The sequence below is a fragment of the Condylostylus longicornis genome, unplaced genomic scaffold (assembly GCF_029603195.1).
Source record: "Condylostylus longicornis isolate FDR11 unplaced genomic scaffold, ASM2960319v2 ptg000113l, whole genome shotgun sequence".
NCBI lineage: Eukaryota > Metazoa > Arthropoda > Insecta > Diptera > Dolichopodidae > Condylostylus > Condylostylus longicornis.
In genome coordinates, this window is record NW_026578081.1 from 358,250 (window position 1) to 364,761 (window position 6,512).

Here is a 6,512-nt window from a genome sequence, read left to right on the forward strand (position 1 = left end):
GTCAAAAAAAAAAATTTTTTTTATTTCATATGTATAAATTACATATTATGTGTAATTATTAATATTTTAAAAGTTTCTTATTACTATTACAATCCGGGGTTTTATGTTATTTTAGCTTAATATTTAAATTTATTTCTGTATGTGTGTGTAGAGCTGATAATGTGCATATATATTATGTAAATTGTATTTTGTTGTAAATTTTAATATTGTTACTATATTTAATAATTTACGTAAGAAAAATTTTGGTTTGCTCAATTTTGTTTTTGCTTTAAATAAATTTTACAAGTTGAAATATGATTTTGCATAGTTTTAGGTTAAAATATAATTCCTATTTTGATTAATATTGCCTACTTTTAGGCCTATTCTTTGTCTATTATTAGGTATTGTTATTTACATGTACGTCATATCTTGGCTTCAGAATTAGAGTACCGTACAATTAAAAACCAGAAAAAAAAAATACCATTGAATGCAGTCTTACTTAATTTTTTATGGTCTATCGAATAGTGTAATCAGATTTTTCTAAGCTGCCTTAATTTACGAGATATTTAGTGTCGATATTGCCGTTAATATCGCAAAACAGCTAAATTTTAAAATTATAGTGAGGTAAACGATAAATTTTTCGCGCATACGGCAAAAAGTTCATGTAAAATTATTAAAAAAGCTTGTAAAAATTATTTTGCCGTACGTCTATGAAAAGCCTTAAAGAAGTGCAAAACAAAAACCTAGATTAAAAAAGTAAAAAAGAAGCATTTTTTGCTTCATGTCGGTTCGTTTGCATCTCAGTTTTGAGTGAAAAAATTTTCATCAAAATTTAAATTCGAATCGTACAAATAGTAGCTTCACTAAAGTTCAATTACGTTTTTTTCCTCATATCTAAGACTATTTTAATCAATTTTATTTTTAACTTGTATTTTAACTTTGTTTATTGAAATAAGTATGAAACGGCAAAACTTTTCGGGGAAATCCACAAACTATGCAGATCAAACTGTGGACAATCTATAAGCGAGAGAGAATTTTGTATTCCTATACGATTATTTTGGGCATTAAACAATTTTCTTGCAATTTAAAACAATTTTACATATTAGGAATCTCTTGGGAAACTCTTTTGCTGGTTATTGTTTGAAGACTTGCTAGTTACTCTTTATTAATGAATGCTAATAAACCAGTTAGTATATAATACTAAAATATATAGCTTAATTATACATTATCCGTCTAAATGCTTTCCTTGAAATATTTATCAAAGACTAGTTGATATTCAATGAGAGAATACAGAGAAGTATAGAAAGATTCACCTTTATTTCATATCAAACTAAAAGTTAAATTTGAGTTTTATTTGTACGGGGACGAATTCTAAAATTATGTTAAGTCTTCTACGAAGTCGTAATAACTGTTTACACATCAGACTGAAATTATCTGAAGTAGCTCAGATTTAACACCAAAATTTAAGAATTTGCTTTGAAAATTATAACCAAAATAAAAAAAAAAACGGTTTAAAAAATTAAACCGTTTCTTCGCAAAAAATTAATTGTCGCTATTTTTATTTTTAAAAAATCTTACAGAAAATCTGATGAGAATAAAATAGTTTCTTTTTTCAGCTGTTAGACAGAGTCTGATGTTGAACAATGACTGCTCATGGGCTTTGTTCTTCTGGGTTATTTTGTTTAGCTAATATTTCTTATGAGAGTTTAGGAAGTCGAAGTTTATTAATAAATAAGGGTTTATTAAATTTTATACCTATAGAATGACTCTATGATGATTCTTGTTAAGAGCTTTATTAGACTCAAAATTCATAAAATTTTCATCAAATCATCACTGTATAGATACAAAACGAATGGAATACTATTTTTCTCAAAGAGAAGTCAAAATTTGATGTTTTTGTGGGGATCAAATAGGCGGAGTATGAAAGAATCAAAATGAGATATAGGTACCATCCTTATTATACGTACGATTACAGATGGCCTATCTATTGTGCTTACGCGGTTCTCTTGAGGAATCTCGTCCAGCCTCGCCATACATACTCTGCTCCAGAGCCGGATACTCGCAAAGATAGTGAAAATTTAAAATAGAGTATTCTTTTATATAAAATTTATAGATAGCAAAATATTCCTCAATTTTTTAATTCAAATATAAATAATTTCGTTTAAGATTAAGTCAATATGAAAAAAGTTCCGTGTTCTTATCGCTATTTTTCTTTATAAAATAAGTAATTGCTACTTATAAATATATGTATAAATATATTAACATATATAATTTTTTTCATTTCAAGATACTTACATCTATTATCTATTTATACAAATTTTATACAAAACCAGCCATTAAGTCTCCAAATTATATATGAAAATTTTACTTTATTTTGCATAATATAAAAAAAAATTTTTCATCCGCATTACTTTGAATTATGTAAAAATTAAATATTCTCCCATTTTTAATAATATGATTTTTATCTAGGATTTTGGAGCCATTTTGACTATATTAAAGTATATATAAGTATATATATATATATGTAGCTTCTGTATCTTGACATTTTTATTTGTCCTTTAATATTTATGTAAAATTTATATACAAATTTTGTTATATATAATAAATAAATTACATAAGTACGGATATTGCGTAGTAAAATGGCTTGTAAAAACAACAACAAAATTTGCTTCTATACGAACATTTATTTCTGTTATATAAAACATATTATGGTACGATATGTATTTAATACAAAATGACTGATTTTATATAACAAAATGGTATATTGGTTATATAATGTGGGTATACATGTATAATTATGTATATATTTTAGTAAATAATATAAATATAAAAAAAAATTTGTGTATTTTGCAACTTTTAATTTTATATTTTATTTTTTCTTTTAATTTCGTGATTTTTCAAGTAGCTGAGTACAATTTTCATTATATGTATATAAATAAAAATATTCACTAATACAATAATACAATATTTTCTGTTATATATATATGAAAAGAATGATTTTAATGCCAAAATATACAAGAACTATCCTTGCTATGTAGCTAAAAATTTCGATTTTATAAAAAAAAATTAATAATTTTATAGTTAGTATATAGTTAGTATATAGTATATAGTATATAGAATGATTATATAATTTAATAAATATATGAAAAATATAGAAAATTTTGTATATAACATTGACGCAATAATTAAAATAAATAATTTATTATATACGCATTAATATTTTGTATTCCAACTTGTTATACATATAGTTGAGCTTATAAATTAAATATATGATCTTAAAATATATAATTACAAAATTTTATATTAGGTAGATAATTATGTTTGTTCATTTATGTATTATAATAACATTATTATAATAAATAATGTTTTCAAAGATAACTTTTATATGCAGAAGGCGGGAAAATGTGGTATAAAATTGTAAATTATTGAGATATTACAAAAACGGAAGGCATATTAAATTCTTAAGGTTAATTCTTTAATTAGAATTTAATTCTTAAAGTTTTATATAATTTTAATACGTTTTGCTGAATTAGTAATCATATATATTTGACCTGTACATTAATTAGAGCTATGTTTGTTGCACCTTGCTTTTTATAAAAAGCTCTTGAATCCTCTTTTTATGTGAGTTTACAATTGCTTTCCTGCACTATATTTGATTTTGCTATGGCTGTTAATGGTTAATAATAGCTAGCAGCCATATATTGAATATTTTCATATGCGATTTAAAAAAAAAAATTGGTGCTTTATTAGATAGAAAAGTAATTGTATAAGATATGGATCTACGCAATATTGAATATTTAAAATATAAATCAGAATGGCATATTATAAAACTTGTTATTAAAGGAAAGAAAGTTTTTAAAAATATGCTTAAAATTTAGGATTCTCTTAACAAATAATTGGATTCTTATAAATTTGTAATATGCTGTGGCGGAAAGCAATATTCTAACATTTTTAAAATTAACACCACAAACTAAATTGAACTACAGCTAAGTACAAGTATCTTGATAAGTTATCTTCTATATTTTATTTATTTTATTTAAGTTTAATCCATTAAGTAATCCATTAGAAAATTAGGTCTTATAAAATAAATTATTCAGTTCGAAACTTGTATTATTTGAATGAAAGCTCAAGTATACGGTTATTTAAATTTTGTGTTTTGATTCTTAATATAGTCTGGTGTCGAACAAGTAAAACAATTTCAGTATATAGCTCATATTGAAGTTCTAATTGTAGCGTCCTTTATTTTTAGTAATTAAAATTTTTAGTGTAGTCTGGCGTAGGACAAATAAAATAATGTTCTTTAACTTTTCACCAACGTTTCGATTTAATTTTAAATCTTCATCAGGGCTAAAATAATAATTTTATATGACAATAATGTTTTTGCAATATGTTATACATGTCTTATATGTATACTTACATTAAGTTATTGAACAAATTTTAATTTGATTCTAACATAATTAAGTAACTCAATAGCTTTAATCAATGAATTTACTAAAATTTTTAAAATCGTCACTTATTCTTTTTTAATAAATAACATACAAATAAATAAAGAAATAAATAAAATAAATTAACACAAATTGTAAATGGGACAAAACTAGACTTTTACAAAACTTAAACTATATTAAAAATAAAAATATCACGAATCAGCTGTTTCTTGTTTTGATCTATTGTTTACTCTATTGGGGTTACCGCTTGTTTTAATTTTTTTGAAATTTCATAATCACAGATTTATAAAATGAATTTAAGTTATTTGTATCTGTTTTATAATTTATGTTGTTTTTGTTTAATTCTATGTGTATCATTTCACTTATATTCCTTTTATACCAATTTTTCTCCCTGTCTACTATTTGTGTTTCCTTGAAATTAAAAATGTGATTATGATTAAAATGATGTTGTGCTAGTGCTGTTTTATCTGTTTTATTAATGTTTTGTATTTTACAATCGTATTTATGTTGATTTAGTCTGTTTTTAAGATATTGTTTTGTTTGTCCTACATAGCACGCTTCACACTCTTGGCAATTTATTTTATATATTAAGTGTGATTGATTCATTTTGTCTTCTTTATCTTTAAGTTTTGTGTAAAGTTTGTGTACTCCGTTTTTGTTATAGAAAATGAATTTGTTGTTTTGCATATATGGTTTGAAGACATTTTTGATTTTGTATGCTATATTTCAGGAATATATTGAAATTTTAAAAATTTGGTGTTGTGTGAATTTGGGGAGAATGTTTCTTGTATGTTGTTTTTATTGTCCCTGTTTTGAAAAATTTTGGATAATTATTATTTTTTAATATTTCTTTCATTTTTTGTATGTTCTTTTCTACGTATTCCTCAGAGCTTAATGAATAAATTTTATCTAACATATTTCTGACTACATTTCTTTTTTGTTGAACTTGGTGTTGCGACAGAAAGTTTAATGTTCTGCTGGAAGCAGAAGGTTTCAAGTACCAATCTGTGGAGATCATTCCATCATTATTTCTTATTAACTAATTATTTGTTTTATTTGTCCTACACCAGACTACACTAAAAATTTTAATTCAGTGTAGCTTTTCACCAACATTTCAATTTAATTTCAAATCTTCATCAGGGCTAAAATAATAATTTAAAAATTAAGTTTTTTGGGAAAACTATTTTATGTTGACATATTAATCATTAAATTTAATAAAATTTATAAAAATCGTCAACTATAGCATTTTAATAAATAACATGTAAGTGAATAAATGAAATAAATTTACACGAGTTGTAAATGGAGCAAAACTACACTCTTATAAAAAACTAGACCCAATTGTTGTGTCTCATCTATTGTTAACTATATTGGCGTTACCGCTTGTTTCAATTTGTGAAATTTATTATAATTATAGATTTATAAAATTACCAATCAGGTCACTATAAACATTATATTCAATATTATATAGCTTTATACACATTACATATAAAAATAAGAAATTAATATTAATTAATTGCCATATTTCAATAATATCCAATAATATTAGCAAAATAAAATAGTAAATATGAATAACCTTAAATATTTAATATAAAACTACCGTAGGGTTCTTCACCTACGATGTAAGAAACTGGTTCATGGCTATCTGCAATATCGTGCACCAGCCTTATGCTACTCCCAAGACCGAAGTATAGGAATAAAAAAAAAAGATTTATAAAATGAATTTAAATTATTTTTATCTGTTTTGTAATTTATGTTGTTTCTATTTAATTCTATGTGAATCATTTCGCTTATATTCCTCATATACCAATTTAATTTATATTTTTCCATTTTTCATTTCGAAATTGTAGCCATAAATACAACCAGGATGTACTCGTAAATAAGCACTTTAAAATTTGCTGTCAAATCCAAATTTTTGTCTAGTAACAGATTAAAAAAATAAAATTAAAACAATTTTAAAGTACTGCATTGAAATTGCATTTTTATTCCGCGTGCAACACAATTTAATTATATATATTGAAACGAAATTGTTTTAGGCAGCTGTCATGAGTTTTGAAGTGCATTTCTGCAATCTGTGAATATGTTTATAGT